At 40.0% G+C, this 19,534-nt stretch overlaps 1 protein-coding gene across 2 annotated transcripts in view; it reads left to right on the forward strand.

The window, feature by feature from the left end:
• The first annotated feature begins 18,014 nt into the window (after positions 1–18,014).
• LOC105193439 (discoidin domain-containing receptor 2) overlaps positions 18,015–19,534 on the forward strand; it is a 76,202-nt gene continuing 74,682 nt past the window's right edge. Inside the window, exon 1 of one of the 2 annotated variants that reach the window (XM_026135909.2) lies at positions 18,015–18,439. The gene's annotated coding sequence lies outside the window, so the exon portion shown is untranslated. The remainder of the gene's footprint in view (positions 18,440–19,534) is intronic. The other variant, XM_011157875.3, reaches the window with a different exon arrangement.

Genomic DNA, 19,534 nt, shown 5'->3' on the forward strand with positions numbered 1-19,534 from the left:
TAAAATGTGTCAGTGAAATAATTCCATACACTTCCCCCCACTTCGCATATTTTTGCGCGGATTTACAATAGACAGGAGAACACATTCGGAATATATTTTGCTCGAGTATCAATTCTATTGAAGCGCGTCTCTCGTAAAAACATACAAAACGTAAATATAAAAAGAAGCGAAATATTGCGCGTTTACGTTTCTTAAGTCGCTCTACGTTTTTCATCATCCTTGACACAGAAAAGTCGCCGTGTATACCGCGACAGCGTAACAAGTTTCTACATGCGGAATCGAAGCCGGGTGCACACTCGGAGGAATCTCGTAAAGACTCCGAGGAGGAAACATGTACGACATACAAAATAAATTATTGCTATCCACCGCGTAATGGAAGAACGTACAATAAGGTTTTCTGGAGGCTAGCCAGTAACCGGGCAATCCGGAAGGCACATACATGTACCCATGTATGAACACGCACCTACACGGGCTGACGGCATTCGTGCCCTCTGTTACTCATAAAGTCGGATGAGTGTTCGAAAGTGCATACACGCTTAACCCACCCCCCTCCGGAATCAACCACCTTCCTCGCGCTTTCACGCTCGCAGCGTGATGGCTACGATCCCGACAAACACTCCGGATACAAATTTTCACGCGAGACTAACATTCGCATGTGTGACCCATATTTTTCAGCGGCGCGCGAGCTCGCAAAAATCGATAGTTTCTCGAACTGAGAGCATATTCGATTTACCTCGTTTTACTCGTAAAATCGTCCCACGTCCGGGCAAATGCAGACGCGAATACAGCCGCGTGCCTTTCGTCCTTACATGCCGCAGCTCATTGGTATGCGAAGACACGCTTTCGTTGATCGACCAACGAACGTATCTTGGCTCGAAGGCTGGAAAGTGACGTATATGTGTTCGCGTGCTGACTAGTCGGCGGTACGGATCTGTTTGGTTGCTGGACGGGCATGTACCAGATAACCCACTACTTCCCGACATTGGTAGCTCACGTTATATCCAACTCTTCCGCGATAAGGTAACTTCATATACGTCTTTCTTCTCGCGGCATCGTACACTGTTTATCTCTTTCCGCTTTTACCCGGACATGTCTTTTACAAACTATTGATGCAACATATTGAACGCATCTCAACATATTTTCTGCATTTGTGACATTACATTAAGGTCGTTATTAAGATTATTTTTATCTTATTCTTAGAAATGTATAATTGTAAAAAAGAGATTTGTTACATAAAATATATATATTTTCTTTTAACAAAGAGAACCTGTTTTGTTCCGTTATTTCGAGAGTATGCGTAGATTATCTAGTGTATGTAGTAGAAAATATCGCTATTTTCATTCAGCTCGTGATGCTACCCTATCTTTGGAAAAATTTTTTTCCTTCTTCCTTTGACTGATTGTTCAACATTTACCAAGTAAGGGTATGGATATCTTTCAATTTCGATTTATCAAAAAAGTGACAGCTGTGTGTGTGTGTGTATATGTGTGAAAGAGCGGTGGTGTCGTGCACACATAGGATGGATAACCCTCTATATCATCCTTTAATCCCACTTACTACTCCCTTAGGGTAGTCGCAGTCTGTGATCAAACAGGTGCAGATTCTCGTGTCGTATTTGTTTCACAAAATTTGTCTCACACGTATCGCGCCTTAACCGTTGTTTATTTAAACAATAGAGATATTGTTAGTTTTTTTTACACAAAAATATGCAATATATATTCCAACGAAATTCTACTTAACTCTCATACAAAATTACAATAAATCCGTGAATTAATACCTAGTGCAAATTTGCTGGTTTACACGTAAACAAATCGAAAATTTTATAATTTATTTTTAAATTTTAATGCACATTCTATTGATTCTCTATATAACTTTATTCAATAATTATAGCAAATGAGACACGGTAGCAATGACGAAAAGCACGAGACGCGTCCTTTCTGGCGCGCCACGATGTTACGGTCGATGTGATTCAATTAAGCTGTTGCTATTGTCACCCTCTGGTGCTCATCCCCAAAAAGCTTCGACTGCGAAGATAACTTTGGAAATATACATGCTAGTCTGTATTCGCGATATTGTATTTCGAATCCCTCCCCCCCCGTCGCTAAATTGTCATCTATTTACATACCTAGATATTTTCAGCGCGTTTCAAGTCTAGTCTCATATTAACCTGTTTTTGCAACATTTACCATCTCGCAAAATTGGCTTGGGGAAAGTCTCTCGGTTCGTCGTCGCGCATGCGAAATAACGTTGTTTCACGTGTGCGGCGGTGCTTCCCCTTCTCCAGACGATCGTTTCCCATTTGTTCGATACAAAAGTACGCGAGACGCGGGCCCCATGAAAAGCACTCGACGCATCCCATCGAAAGGAGTGTGCCACGCTGACGCGTGGTTTCCATATACGTTACGCGTGATGCTAGCATGCTGCCTGCTGCAGCAAAACAATAAAAGCGATCCGTGCTCTCCCCCGGATACCTTACTTCTCCTCTCCTAGGCTTCGCATGTCAGCAGCGGGGACATTTCCATTTTATTGGACGGTAGAAACGAGTATCGCGAGGGGACGACTCGGCCCTAGAATATATAGGAATCCGAATTGGGTGACGTGCGGGCACTCAGGATACTGCTCCTGAGCCGCGACGCATCGTTTGCATGCCTGTCCTGACCGAGAACCACGTCGCGATGGTTGCTGCGTTCTGTACACAAGTATGTGCGGGTTGTATGTGCACGGGATGAATAGAAAACTCAAGGAATCATTTAAGGAAGTCGATAGAGAAAGGCTGCAAAATAATAAATTCATGAATATAAAATATTCTCTATGCTTATGTGAATGAATGAAAATATGCATTAATTGTGTAGTCTATAAGTGAAAGAAGATTATGAGTGAGATAATTGAATTTGTCGCAAGTGAATCTTTAAAACTACATATCGATTCCCTCTTACAAAATGAAATTTTATTCACTAGAAATATAATCTATCTATAGGAAAGGGATAATCTCCGAATTATAATGACCGAATTAGAATCCAATAAAGCAATAATGTCAAAGAAACGATCAGCGCGACTGTACTATTTTCATTCGATGACGTAAGCAGAATTCTTTTCCTTTTATGGAGATTTGTAATTGGATTATAGTAGAAAAGACAAACGATGCAACGGAATGGAGAGGCGGTGGTCGACGTGATGGCCGCGCATAAAGAGGATCGCTTGATAACGTAATTAAGACTCGGTGTAAAATTACCGTGGAGCTTCTCGCCCCTCTGAAAGACTGCAAGGTTTAACGCTAAGGAAGGATATTTCCGGTACACCCGATGTTCGCGCGCATCTAGGCATTGCTCTGAAATGGAATGGCGGGCAATTCCTGGTCGCTGCTCCCGGCCCTTACGCGTGAATAACTTTAGTCACCTCGCCCTTGTGCATTTTCCAGACATTTCATTGTCTCCGCGTAACCCCTCCATTTGTTAACTACTGAATAACCTCCCACGCAAAATTATATCGTCCCACAATGCTGTTGAATATTCTTTTCTAATAAATTAAGGGCGAACAAAGTTGCATAATGGTATGCGCATACCGTTGTCCTTGATGGTGGAACGGAGCATTATTCCAATATGGTAATTTCTCGTCCTTCGTCCTGACCTTGTTCAATTCGATCGATTGCCTTGGAATCCCTCCATTTCTCGCGTATTATTGATCGCTGCGTGATTTGCTCTCAACGTTTTTTATCACTTCCGTCAATGCATTTTCAAGAACGGAATCTACCGTCCGGACACGATACAGCGAAAGACTTCCTGGTAATAAAGGCAGATGCATACCACGTATCCACATACATATATCTCTGGGATGGAATGGAATGGCGGCGGGCGATTCCTGGCCAGTGCCCTCAACCCTGCTCGCGTGAATAACTTTATTCGATTCGCCCAGTCCTTCCCTGCTACAGACCGACGTGGTAATCGGTTTACTCTGAGGTACTCGCGAAAGTACGTCATTCGGGATTATTGCGTCAGATGAATCCACTGCACTCCCGTACGACCCTCTCCGATGGTCACTCGTACGTGTATACATATATAGCACGGTGTTGGAATATTGTGGTCACAGTGTCGCGGATAATGTAATCCAATTAAATCATTATTACTGTTTGCGGTGAGACGGACACGTGTCGGTTTCCTCAGTTATTGATAATTCATAAATTGTCCGATCTTGTGCTGCAATGACCGCATGAACCGCGCGTGTTCTTTAATCCTTTCCGTCATATCAAAGATCAGTAAAAGAATCTCAATTCTTTATTCGACCTTTGCAATTCCGCAACTTCTGAACTTTTTGTTTGAACAAATCTAACAAGCTTTTATAACTTTATAATAATTTTCGTACAAGTTATAAAGTATGTTACAAGGCTACTTAAGACTTTTTTAAATTGATTAGGTATGTTGAATATACTTTTGTGCACACAAAGTCGGAAAAATAAAAATTGCCAGACTCGAGCGTTACAAAAGTCTGCAATTATGTTCGAAAGGAATGGTTTAAAACCGAGTTCAACGACCGCCCCCGTAAAATTTTTGAAAGACTCGCGACGCTATGTAGCTTATGTGGCTTTTACATTCCTCTGGGCATTCATGAAAAGGATATGAATGTATGTATAGCTTCACGGGCGCAGCTGGTAGCCACAAATATGAAAGTAATATTTAATTTATCGTCTAGGATTGAAAAGAGAACGTTTAAAAAGCCGTCCGTGAGGGAGGACGAGCAAAGGTAAAATGAATTCGTGCGGTGCCGTCGTTGAACTCCCACGAACAGAATCCTGAATAATATATGGCGGCGTCTTCGGGTACCCGTGCATAATTTCTCTCGTACAGGACGGATGCTCGATTCTAACGACCAGAATCGCAGGATCCCGAAAACGGTACGATGTCGAACGTATGCACTTAATGTCAGTCCACGACAGATGTTTTCTCTACCCGCGGCCGTTCATCTTCCTTTCCATGTATCCGTCGAATTTAATTGCTTCCACTACTTTTGCGCCTACACCCGATACCTTCAATTAACGTTCAATTCGTAATTATAATTAACTATAACAATATATTACCTGCTAATTATAATCGTAATTAATATCTTTCGTAACGCAGGTTTCCTATAGGGAGCTTAAATTTCTCTCATATGAATATCGTATGTTTAATCGAGTTGAATCAATATTGTACGTTTTATTGTAAGATCGGACAGTTTTATATCGTATGAAAGAAGAAATAAAACGATTCTTCGAAATTTATAAACAATTAATAAATTTGTAATATTATAAATATGTAATTATGGAATTATAAATTTTTGTAATTGCTTTTCCTTTTATTTTTCTTACCTAATGCTATAATTTTATGCTATAGTTTTTACACAAGTTATTAAAAACCATTTGTTGCGATTCAATGTATAATAAACAGAATCTAATCAAGCGTAATAATCAGTTATGCATTATGAACTGTCAAAGCGAGATAAATCCGTGATAATTAAGTGAGACTTCGATCATAGGGATACAGTGGACAATGTTGAGTTATATTATTAATGTTCGGCAGGACAATCGTTTTCTGTATTCCAGCACTGAACACGGTAGCGGCCCCTACCTTCCGTCCCTCATCCTCTAATACGAGGCAATCGAATTCAGCGGCATACTGGCTCTGGTTTTACGTGATTAACGTTTAATTATAATTACGGATCACCGATGCCGATAAACTGCTATATAGCAGTCCTCGTTACCGTTCGTGGTGATTGGAGTTCAACCTCTCAAATTCGTTCAAAATTAAAAAAAAAAAAAAAACAAAGATATTGAGAAAACATCACCAAAAAAAAAGGGATACAAAAAGGACAAATTTTTATTCGCTAGAAAACACCGAAATCTTAAATTATGTTACAATCGCATACCACTTTCGATTATTCTTGAGTAATAAGCCATAAATTTAATTACAATCGATCAGTTTATCATCTCGCGTGATTTGGATAATCTCCATATTCCATCGCGCTCCATCATCAGCGAATGACAAGTTACAATAATTGCTATTATAGGATATCGTATATTTTATGATAGTATCATGACAAATTATAGGGTACTTTGCTCATGACGTAGCGTGATCGTGCATAAATTTCCGCGATATATTATCTCTGGGTAGTGAGGAAGAACCTGATAGACACTTAGGAAAACAATGCCGATTACAGACCATTCTCCCAGCGATACACGTATAAATATACAATTTTCACAACCATCAATTTCGATTAGATGCAATCTGAAACAACATGTTGCTGAAATATCTTACACTCCTAATTCTACTCCATCGGAGAAGATGAGAGGAATCATTTGTTAACTATATTGCGTATCATCCATGGCGATTTAACCGCAATTCAATTAAATTATATTAAAAATAAATACTGTGTAACGAGATGCTAGTAAGCTAAAAGGAATGTAATTAAATATTTTATGCCATTACTCGATAAAGTAAATTTTTATCCAAGGGAATATCTCATTCGGAATTTATTGCTGCATAAAAAATAATATAAAAAATATAATATTTAGTTCTCTAAGAAAAAAAAGGAGATAATCTATAATTTATGCAATTTAAATCATAAAATTATATATAGGTTTGCCGGCCGTGATTTCAAACGGCATATGGTGAATAATCGTTCAACTTCGACCTTCGTCAAAGAAGGGTCGACAACGGATTGCGAGGGACATCGGCGGACGAAATCGAAGTTTGAGCCACCAGCTCGAGACATCGATAACTGTAAAGATGGTATTATTCTCGCGCTAGACGCAAGCGATAACGTGCGAAAACCATAAATTATGTCCGAACCGAATCGTATATCGTAGTTGTCTCATCGAAATACCGGCTAACGGGATCCGTTTGGGAATAAAAATTGAATTGTATACTTGCAACGTGCGGAATATATTCCGTCACGTGGCCGATCGTTTGTCATGTTTCAAAAGCATGAATTTACGTAATCGCATAACGATGCACGCGGATTACACGATGAATGCGCCACCATAATTTCGAGTGGATTGTGCGGGGTACGTGAAATCCTTCGATCAACCGAAAGCAAGTGTCCAATAGTAGTCCAGCGATAGTGTGCTCGTGTATTTTGTTTCGTTTAAACAAAGCGCTCCACAATCAATTGCACGCAAATAGCTTGATATTTGTTTATTAAATTAATAAAAACAAAAACAAGATATAAGCTAGATTAAAATTAACTAGTATAGTTTCAAATATGAGCAAAAATAATTGCGAAAGATTTAAGAGCTTTAGGTAAACTAATTCCTAAGTATAATAACTAAAATAACGCTATACGTCATGTTTCCTTCATTTTAAATATCCCGTGGAACCCATCTGCTCGCCTATATCATCCCACGCATTCCGCTATAATTTGGGTGATTATCCCTCCAGTTGCTACTCGAACGTATAAATTTAGTGGGCACAGGGTTAACGGGTAATCCGTTATTACCTCTAAAAGATGGAAGACCGTAAACGAGCTCTTGGAACGATGACAAATGCAAAGAGATGATACAGGCCACTTTCCAACCACGACATTTCGAGCACGTCCGTAAACGAGCCGAGTGGCGAGGGGTTTACATTCCCGGTGTGTGTTGCCGCATTCGTAGATTTATTCCAAACAATGAAGTGGAATTACTATTTACTGTATTAATTTGCATGATCGGGTAGAAAATGTCGAAAATGTTTTAAATTCCTCTCGAAAGAGAAACGTCAGGATGCAAAGAGGAAAAAAACGACGAGGGAAGGAACCGCGAAAAACGGAGAGGAGAAGCAGGACCCTCGTAAATCTTAAGCAGAATCTTGATTCGGTGAGCCCTGCTTACGGATTTACACCTGTAGGCACGGCCGTGAGTCTGAAGGAGCCTATCCGACACTTTTGTGCTCGGCTCGGAAAGGATGATTCGACGCGGATATATCCTTCGAAGGGGCACAAAAGACACGTTCTACGGGTGTCGGGCGTGTGATCGATCAGCTGCTCGGCGAAACGCGACAAACGTGTAAGTACGCAGAAGTAAATTTCGAGGTGCTCCATCGCCATCGAGTATACTAAAGCCGAGCAGCGCGCGCGATCGACTGTGCGTACAAAATCAAGTAAACAATATTTTTTAAACGTAAAAAGGTAATGTTACAAACAAAAAAGAATAATCGTTGTCGTGCACAATATTCATTCGCTTCATTTTACTGGCAGCATATTAATTGTTATTTAAGAAAGACAAACTACTTTGTAATTTTTTTGTGCTAAAAAGTAGAAGTGCAAAATCTCTTAAATGAGTCTCCTCTCATTCGCCGTCTTTAAAAAATACGATACTTCGAGCAAGTTAAAATATTATTATCGAGAATCTTCAATGGCATGAATTATTTTGTCTTTCCGCGATTTAGTCGGTAAAATTAAGGCAACCGTTTTTGAAAAGGGAAGATCATTAATACGAATTTCTCCCAAGACAGCACCATTGTGCTTCTAAGAACGAGAGAATGGATTTATAGAAATGAAGATTTAAGGAGAAACTCGGCGGCGAGGAAACTGTCAGTAAAAATGGAGAATTTTATTGGAATTACGACATTATTTTTATCCAATATCTCATGTGCAGTCCGGTATCTTTTGTTCGATATTTTTTGCTCTTTTTTATAATGTTCAACGACTCGTTTACTTGTCGCGCATGGATATCACTGTACTTAACCATATAATGAGGCGAAAGACGTAAAAGTGCGTGGGTTTTAATGTCAACTTAAAATAGCCAACTAGGAAGTACGCTTTTTATTGTTTTAGTGACGTTGCCGACAAAATCAAACTTGTTTGTTTATGTACACGCGCATTAATTGTTTTATTAAAAATCTCAACTTAAAATATACACACACAACTGACATTAATCAAACTCATCACGGGTAGGTATAAATCAAGTATAAATTCATCCCTTCTCTTATTATCGTTCAAAGCGTAAATTAATTTTAATCATACATAACAGTAATTCCCAGTCACAACTTATTCATAATTCAAACGTAATCAAGAAACCAATAAATAAACGGTCTATATTTAATTCAATTATCAGCTCACGTATATCTAAGTTATTGATGGTTTGATATTGTCAATAATTAGTAGAATTTTTATCGTAGATTATTGGAAAGTGAGTGTAAGATGTCTCTAGCTATTTTGAAACTCCCAATTGTATTTATATTGATCATCGCGTCAGAATCCATGTAAAAATCGGAAATTCTACAGTGATAACTTTAATCAAATATAATAACATTATCACAATCTGTCCGGCGCGGTTGACCCAAATATATAACTGCCTCGGCGTGCATTTTCCATTTAACCGTTAATATCATCGATCGGCCAAGCCGGAATAGCGTAGCTGCGACGAGCATCGGCACGCCTAGCAAAGCAACATCCTATGCGGATGCATCGTGTTTATTATTAATTCATCGAAGCGTCGATGCTTCACCCGCGATCGCGCATCAAACGATGAATTATTATTTCCTCGGGGTGAGACGTCGGCCAGTCCTTTATGGTCCTCCCTCCCTCCCCCCTGTAAGGTAACGAGTTTTGATCGATAGCCCGTTGTCAGTGACACTCCGCTTCTTGTTATTTTATATATAAAAGGGTATTAGATAACTGTTGAATGGTCGCTTGGCGATCTTATTCTATTTTTGCCAACCTTTCGCGTAAATTAAGAATAATCTGTAATAGCACGGCTATCTTTAAATATTTATAAATAATGTACCGTAAAAATCTTCAAATACATTTGATGTACATATATTATTTATACATTCTTTTTCAATTTTATATTCTCTAAATTTCGTAAAGTAAAACGCCACTCTAACTTTAAAAGAGTGAAAATTGAGTCTGTGCAATTTTTTGCGTGATTTTTTTTTTACTATAAAAGTATGAAAATTCACTTCTGTAGAATAAAAATTGAATCTGTGCAATTTTTCGAATGATTTTTCAGTCCACGAGATTTAGAGAGTACTTATCTAAATTGGATTAAAAATAAAAAATGTGGGCAATGAAACATTGAGCATTTGTAGTTTTAAATGACGATTTGAGTAACAAAAAAAGATTATCTTGTGGTGTAAATTTTTTTTCTGGATAATTAGAACGTCATATCGTGTCGAAAAGAATTGATCTCAAAAGATTCATCGGATCGCAGTTATATCGTTCTGCTCTTATTGATGGTCGAAGTCATTATTACCTGTCAAATACGCGCAGCTGCGACACCTCAATGATATCGGGAGACGTGACATATAAAATAATAAAGCGATCGATCGATCGACCGATGTCGACGGTATACGTCAAATATACGACCCGTACGTCATCGATGCGGTTCATGGCTACGAAGTAGCCGCAAAATTCTTCGCGTGCAACCAACGCGTGACACGCAATCGTCTGTTCACCGCGAAAATATTTCCATGACAGTGGCCTAACAGCGCTCATGGTCGTAATATTTAATACATGCTCTGACGAATACGTGTGTATGTGTGGGTGTGTGTGTGAGAAAGAGTCACGATAACGTTGTCAATTAACAAAGTCTATATATTCCACCCTGATACGAATAATAATCGAGAAAATTATTTTCTCCGAAATTAACATCGTTTTCTATTTTAATTCGGACTGTATTTAATTCAGTAACATTTTTTTACAAATAAATAATAGTATTGATTACACATTAATGCTATTGATTGTAACGTTCATTTCCATATCGATAATTAACGCTGATCGTGTATTAGCCTTGTCACAATAAATAACACGAATAAATAATCAAAATATTTAAATGTACGTGATTACGTGCACAATAATTCTTATGATTGGGTTAACGCAAAACCTGTAGAAACGGCATTTTCCAGAGTTACGTTAACAACAACCGGCATGGTATACCGTAATTAAGGTCATCATTTTAATATTCGCGCGTTTTAATTACCCTCCGTAATGAGAAGTTCGTATCACCGGCAACTATTGCCGAGACTCTGACCCCACCTACGCTCGCAGGCTCAATTATTAACGTATCCTTTCCCTTGGCTTATTACGAGTTAATCATAGTGGCTGTCGTTTTCCGAGGATTTGTTACGACACGGGGTTCGCGCCTGTAGCACCTGCGGTATTGCTGCACCTGCGGTGCGACAAACGATGCTGCGTACACGCATGGTTACGCGCAGTTTATCGACTGGCTGAAAAAGTTATGATTCCAGATAAAGAGACGCGCGTGAAACAAAAAAAAAAGAGTAGAGAAAGAGATAGAACGAGGGAGAGGGCCGCACAGAGAATGGCGATGCATTTGCAATTTTGCGGTCGGTCGTGCGTGCGTATTGTGTTGGCGGCCAACGTGGACGGCAGAATGTAAAATGCGGAAGAATCGCTCGTTGGGAAAGAGAGATCGAACAGAAACGAGGTCGGGGAAAAAAATTGAACCCGCGGGATTTCATTGGCGCGCTACCTACTGCCACGGTCAGTTTCTGGCGAGCCATCCCCGGCGAGGATACGAGTGAAAATCAAGAATTCGCGCGCATCAGCAGCAACAGCAACTAACAACCGGCAACGGCAACAGCAACAACGCGTCCGCCGTTATCGTTACACGAACGACAATGAAACATTCATAAGAGCGCTCGTATACTAATGATAAAAATTGATCTGCGTGTTACTCGGGATATAGGTGATCGGATGCCAGAAAATGTGTACATTACGGGTTACGCTTCCATGGTTGGATGGACGTATCAATTTCGAAAGCACTTCGCGACGTAAACGCGGTTTTGCATGGAAACTGCGTCGTTCAAAACGCAAATATGACCGGAGAGAAAAGCGCATTTCGACGAAATAATGAACGAGATCGCGCGATCCAATGTCGGATTCATAAAATTCTAGCGCGCATTAATTTCGATTTGTCAAATTGAAGCGATGTGTGCGTCATGTGTGATTGAACTTGTCTCGCGTACACACACAAACCGAGATCTTTTCTTGCAAAGTATTTACTAAATCCTAGCGCACAGAATCATTTTCCGTATCTCGTAGATCGCGAACCTCTACCGTGTACTTTCCGGTTTATATTTCTCTGTAATTCACTGCATACAGTACGTGATATGCATTCCCATTCAACAACACAGCCAGCCTTATTAAAGCTTTCGCTGTCGTGGATAAACTCACGGTAAGCAATTTTTATGCAAATACGAGAATTTTTCTATGTCCTAGTTCGTCATCTTAAATTTGTTATTTTAAATGTCAGATTTTCAACTTTGCATTTGATTTTTTGACAATTTAAGAGAGCGTTTGGATTAAACCAGTTTAATAAAATTTGAAGGAGAAATTCGATTTTTTTTTTTTTATACACTTATATGTGTCATATAGATCGCGAGAGTTAATTCTGCGAGAAAGTAACAAGGGGAAAATGTTTCTGATGGCAAGAATTGAACCGCGATAAAAAGGTGGGAATAGAACAAGTCCAGTCAAACTGCCAATATCTTTCTGCAGATTTGTGGGTGCCGAGGGCCTCTTCTACTTTGCCTCTTCGCCGAGATATCACGGCAACTTTTCACCAACCATACCTGCTGGCGATAAATAACGCGAGCGCGCATTATTCGCCGACTTTCTCGGTCGTCTAGATCAAGCCTAACGCGCACGGGATTCTGCAAAAACTTACGTAGAATTTAGTATCAGTCTTCTATGATTTATCAGAAGAATGGAACAGGTATTTTTTCTTTTAAGTAGAACGAAGGACGCGGTACTTTCGCATTTGGGTTCCAAGAGCATCTCGGCATCTATTTTAAAGAAGCAGATGCTGGAAAATTAAATTGTTATTGACAAGACCTAAAAGATTTTTTTTAGATTTTACAAATTTCAGTCTTTTCAATTATTTAATATCTAATTGTAATCACATAGTTATAAATGTGAATCGTACAATATTTTTATGTCGTGACTTTTAATATCTTTAATATAATCAAGTTTTTGCAAAAAAACTTCCGTCTTATAATGACCTCTACATCTTCAGCTTTGTTAATCAAACACTTGGACAAATTGATTTACTTTCCATCGCAACAAGGTTTCTCCAACAATGACGAAAATTGCAAACGTGGAAAATTTCAGGTTGTTCTCAGAATGTAATCTAAAATCGATATTAGCCAAAGCCGTTAATTCCGAAGCCATAAACAGCCCAAGAGCCACGAAACGCTTCAGTGACCCCAGTCACATAACCCGGCATTTATTACGAAAGATTCTGGAAATCCATCGAGCGCTAAGGGACATCGTACCACGGCATAGGCTAACACAGTGGTTACCCTGAACCGTACGAGGGGCATCCATTAACTAAGCCCGTAATCCCTTCAGTTAAGTTAGCACATGGTGCGACGGACCATCGTCCATCGTCCTCACACCAGCACGTAAACCCTCCTGTCTTACGACCGATCTTACCCTCTCTATTTCCTTCGGCTTCTTTGTAGATACATGATACACTCATTGCCAGTGATTCCCTTATCCCGACTCCCATTCTTTACGGGCTAGACCGCGTGAAGTGCTCTATTTATCTAAATCAGCACCTTCGACTATCTTTCGAAATAAATGGTAAAAAATGCGCTCTTACATACTACGACTGTTCTCTTCAGGAGAGGTAAATTTTATAGAAATCCAAGAGCTTGTACGAGCAGCGGTAACTCATCAGCCGCCTCGCGTCATTCCTACGCCTGACAAGAACGAGAATCCCGGATAAAGGAGAAAATTGCTTCGCGCTCGAATCCTATGGGTTGGTTTAACGAAACAAATTAAATTTGTTAGACAAGACATGAAAGAAAAGACTCCAAATATTCTCGCTCCATTTTAGATCCAGCAGGGCAGAAGAATGCGTTCATCCGTCGAACGTAAATAGTTCTTGTCAAGTTTCCGTCACGCATCTTAATATAATTAATATTTCACCGGATACTAGCAACGCGATGCCAGAACAAGGCTTAACGACTGCCTGTACTCTTAATGACGAAGCGTAGTGTCACATTCTCGCAGTAAGTAAGCCAACGATAGGTAAGATGAGCCGCTTTACTATCGGATGAGAAATTATTTGCAAAGACACTTCCGATATATGTACGTACACGCTTCATCCGAACGAAAAACAAATCGCGAAAGGTTTCGACAGTGAAATATTTCGACAGTTTATATGTTAATCTCATTAACAATTCAGGAATGTTCACCACTTCATATTACGAACGGTATTAAAAGCTTTGACACCGCTTGCCTGTATCTGCCGCTTGAATTAATTATCATGCAATTTATTAAGAGGATTTATGCGATATGTCGAAGTCAGCCGGCGTCCTGATTAATTTTGCATTATCAATTAAAAAATAATTGCCGTGGATTATGTAGGGACTCATTATTACGCCACTTTAGATCAATAAAGGGCTACGCTGGACGCCCATCACGTGCCGGTGACAAGAATTTGCATAATATTTTGAAATTAATCGACTTTCCTGCTAATTTTCAATGTCAGATCATAAACCAATATCAGCCCTTTGTTACTGACGGTATCATCTAATATCGATAATGACCACCTCATCATTTACGAACATTTCGTTACATCAGTAAAATAATTTATCATCGTGTCATTATATCATAAATGCATTGCTATAGTCACTAAATGCAGCACCGGTTCGTAACGTTCGTTTGTACATCTCACGCAAACTGAATTAAAAATATTATTAACACACGTGGCACTCACAATTTTAAGACAGCATTTATTAATAAAAATTAACTGTCGCTACAAAGTGAATTTGTCAGGTTGCAATATGCACGTGTTATTTTTAGCGTAGCTTTGTCTTCAGATTTTTTTAAATCTGCTTTACAACCGACCAAAAGAAAACACGCGGCGTCTGCTTTTTCGGTACTTTAATATTCTCGTGTTTAGCGACCGAAGCCCAATTACGTCGTAAAGCATTTAACCGGCGGCTTGTACGACCTCGCGGCATTACATACAATTTTCTTCGCATTATACCTAATTGACTGGCTGATGTCAGTGCGTCCTGTCTCTTTCCGTCGTGTATCGATCTCGGAATTATAGGGTGATTATACGGTGTACCTATATTGCTAGCACGATTTAAGCTACCGTACTTCGTTTGTTGATTTTGATGGCAGAGCCAAATTACTACGAGTCGATAGACGTCATTTCAACACCATAAATAATGCATGATAGTAGCTCATTCAGCAAATGAATATTTTTCTCGTGTCTGGGTAGAAAATTCGCCGTTTAAAACTTTCAAAAACAAGTGGCTCTATGAATTTAAAAAAATGCTTTGAATAAATAATATAATAAAACTTGAAAACGAACTTATTTTCGTCTGTCGATTGTTAGTCGAAACACTCCAAATAATTGAATTGGCTAATGAATAAAAATTAAAGACGTCTGCGCTTTATATCACGCATACACACAGCTCATATCAGCGTCTAGCCATTGCATTGTTGGGAATCGCGTGTTTATGAACGATTTATCATTAGCTTCTGAGACAAGAGAGAGGGAAAGCAAAAAGAGCGTATTTGAAGGACAAATACTCTCCACCTCTAGCTTATACAAAGTTAATTAATGAAGTGCACTATATACATATATATATTTACGATGCTATACATAACGATAATGTCAATATAAAAGATTGAATACGAGAAAATGAAAAAAATTAGTCGTAACACTGTTTCGTGATTTCATCTATATACATATAATTCGCTATATACATATAAACGACATGTATAATTTGAAAATTATCGATGAAAGAACAAAAAACTAACTCGGATCGTATAAAAATCTACAACATAATAATATTGCGATTTGGCCGATCATACGAACGTTAGGTAATGTTTTACGAGTATTGATCGAAGGTTGTATTGAAGAAAACCGCGTGAGTCGCTATTTTAACTTCTTTCAGTAAATACGCCATTAAAAATAACGGTCCTCGAGTAAAGCCAAGATAGATCTTACAAGAAGTGTGACAAAGTAACTTTGTTTTATGCTTGTTCATTCGCCCTTGATTACGTTGTACTTGCATGCCCGCGTGGTGCGATATCACTAGTAAAATCTAATTAATCGAGTAAGAATAGTCGCGTGTGAAGCTTGTCTGAGAAACGGATCGCTGGTACAACGTATTGCGATTGAACGCGTAGCGTTGAAAGCCGGCGAAAATAAAGCGTATGGTAAACACGATCGCGAACAAAGCATTGCAATTGCAGGTATCGTTCTCGCACATATCTACATCCATTTTAATCGGCGTGCCGCAACGCAAAACGAACGCAGGGCGCGTTTGGGATATTGCAAGGTTATTTCGGCGTCTCGCGTGGATACGGCGAATGTTAGCGGACGGCAATCGGCAGATGAAACTGCAACGTGCGCAATCCGCAATACTCCTGTCGATATATTCTTCTTCATAACGACTGGGAATCAAGCGGATAACGTACCCAATACTGACCTTTCTCCCCCCCCCCCAAAAAAGGAGAAAAAAAAATAGATGAAATGCAAAATCAAGTCGCATAAACCAAAGCGTCTATATGTTCTTTTAAAAATTTATAAGATACATTATGAATCGGATCATATCAAGAAAATAATCGCATTTTTTTAGATGTAATATTTTCAATCTCTAAGAGTTATGTAGAGAATTAAATAAAAAAAAGGTTAAGCTTAAAAGAATGCAAGGGAGCTTTAAATAAGAAAGGATCATTGTAATGTATTATTTAAATCATAATTTCGATGTCCCTGCAGCAACATTAGTAAATCTACCTTCATATTTACTGTTGTTTAGTTACATCTATTGAATTCATTCTTGATAGACGATTATCGCCGCCATGCATCGATCGACAGTTAAAATGAATGAACTCTGGCATTAGTGGACCATTCAATACCACGCATATTTGGGATCAACTGGTTATTGGTACTTTTCTAGAACGCGTTTGAAATAAAATAGAATATGATTATAACTGTACAAACTATTACAAATATATTTCTTGACAGTATATTACTGGCGATAATGTTCGTTGTGCATAAAACTTTGATCGTTCCATTATAAATCAATATAATTGACTCGATTCGATATCGCGGCGATACTAGTATTAGCCAATATCACAGTGTAAAATATCGCATATTTCAAATAAATTTTAAACATACGCTAGTGAATAAAACAACATTTATTGCCGTCACAGTTTTTCAATATTTCATAACAAATGTCAACATAAACCAAAACGTATTACAATAACTGAATAATAAAACAAAAAAATACAATATTATATACAGAACCGACAAATTCAATATGAAATTTTAGGATATGTAAATACTTGCACAAATTCTTGTATTTTAACATGCAGCAGAGAGAATCGATACTAGTTTGCATATATTCTTCTCACCAATATGTAAGGCAAATCGTGTGACGTTAGCTAATCGCATAACATAGGGATGAAAGAAAAAAAGTAATCCATCTCGAAAGTGAATTCGAAAGTATTTCGAAAATTTCGCAGTAATCGTATCAGATAATCGCGAGGCGAAAAATAGAATTTTGCGAAAAATACGAAATGCAGACTGCATGCGGCTTATCGTTCGTCGTTATCTGGCATGGGAGAACGAGCGTCGATGGCAAGACGCGAGAGAGAATCGATAGAAAGCAATGGATACTTTCGTCGGGAGTCGTATCGGAGTATCGGAGTAACACCCCCGGTTAGTAGCTGCTGTGCGTGCCTGGTCAGCCACTCGACCGAATCGCTTACGCGGGGTGTTAACCCTTTTTGCTCCGACGCGGCCGACGTCGCTCGGCGAAGCTTATCCTGACGCGCTTGCTACTCAGTAGTCACACCAGCCGGCTAGGCGATACGACGAGCGGCGCGGCGCGGCGCGGAGCGGCGCGGAGCGGCGCGGAGCAGCGTCGCCGCTTGGCGCGATGCGCGTACAGCCTGACTATACCTCTCGTCGCACTCCTCGTCCTTCGATTCACCTGTCTGACGCCAAGCGTTCGTCCCTACTACGTTTCACGGTGCTCCCTCCTTCTCGCCCTAGTCCTGCCCCCTCCATCGAAATCGATGCTACTCGCGGATCGCGAGTTCAGTCTGCGACTGGCAACCGCGCGTGTAACATCGTTCCTTCCTTGTCCCTCTCTCTCTCTCTCTCGCTCTCTTCTCTCCCGCCCCTTCTGCACTCGTCGCACGTTGCGTCGCGCGAGTTTTTGAGTTAAATTACATCGGGAGAAAAGTCAAGGATTATTCGTCCTCACGATCATTTCGGTGCACCGGTTAGGACGGTTTTGCGAGGAAAGGAAACGTGAGATAAGGTGAGATAAGATGAGACCCGATATCGTGTCGACGATGATCTTCCAGATTTGTCAGATGCGTCACCGTTGCGCACTATCGGAGCGATCTTGAGGCGATCGGATGTGCAGCGGCGCGAGGGATAACGATTCAGGACGGGCCGTACATTCACGCCGGGAGAACTGCTGATTCGGTGAGTAAAAGTTTTCCAAGTCTCTCTCCAAATTTTAAATGTTGCATAATGCACATTTGGAACGTGCAGACCAGAACGAATTACGTAAAGCAACTGTGGATCAAGAATCACTGGTTCTGCTACGACCAGTTGGAGTATCCAGATATCGGAGTATCTTATATCAAACGTATCAATTCTGTTGCGATTCAATTTTTTATTTTGCCGTGTAAACGCTCGTCAAGTTACCCGCAAGTCTTTTTTTTTTTATATTTGTGATACAATATTTACAGAGCTGTACGCTCTGAGCCGCTGGTTGTATTATATTACATTTTCAGCGTTTTGGTTTCCAGATATTTTTCTCGCTAAATAAAATAAACTCGCTAATATGAAAGAAAAATATTAAGAGACTCGCAAAAGACGAATGTGCTTTATGTGCGAGATACCGTGCCTTCGCTCGCGCAGATTAGCATAACAATTACCAATAAGGAGAAGATTGCTGCGTCATCTGTGTATATCTGTGTACATCCGTCGCAAGTAGGCAAATGCGTGATTGGTCAGCCCGGTTAGCTTTACCGTGGACGTTTCAGTGACAGTTTCCATTAGAGCAAACCGTAATACTCCAACAAGTCCACCCATGGTGGTTTCCCTCGCACGTTCCACCGCAAGAAATTTCATTTCTCTCCTCCCCTCTCTCTGTATATACCCCGACATTCTCTTTCCTTTGCCCGTAATCTCCGTAGCGCGCGAGGGGCACGGTCCACGAGTACGATACGGACATACGCGGACTCGGCGGAACTTTGTTAATTAATTGCTTCGGAAATATAATCCACGTCGAGTGTAACTAATCAGCGAGAAACTCGGTCGGACGTTGACGGGCATGTTTGCTGCACCTATCACGTAGCGGGATGGAAATGTAATTTGCCAGGATAGAGTTAGCCCCGTTGAATGCCGCGGCCAACCTTCAGCCGCCTGTTTTCCTCCCCCTCGGTGCCAGTCCCGCTTCGAGTCAGACCCTCGCAGCGTGCCGCTCATTGATCGCCGTTCCGGATTTCGCATGTAAGGATCCAACGGAGCAGTCCGTTGCGGAAGCACGCGCTCGCCTATCGGCTGACTTTC

Source organism: Solenopsis invicta, chromosome 9, assembly GCF_016802725.1.
Source record: "Solenopsis invicta isolate M01_SB chromosome 9, UNIL_Sinv_3.0, whole genome shotgun sequence".
NCBI classification, from domain to species: domain Eukaryota; kingdom Metazoa; phylum Arthropoda; class Insecta; order Hymenoptera; family Formicidae; genus Solenopsis; species Solenopsis invicta.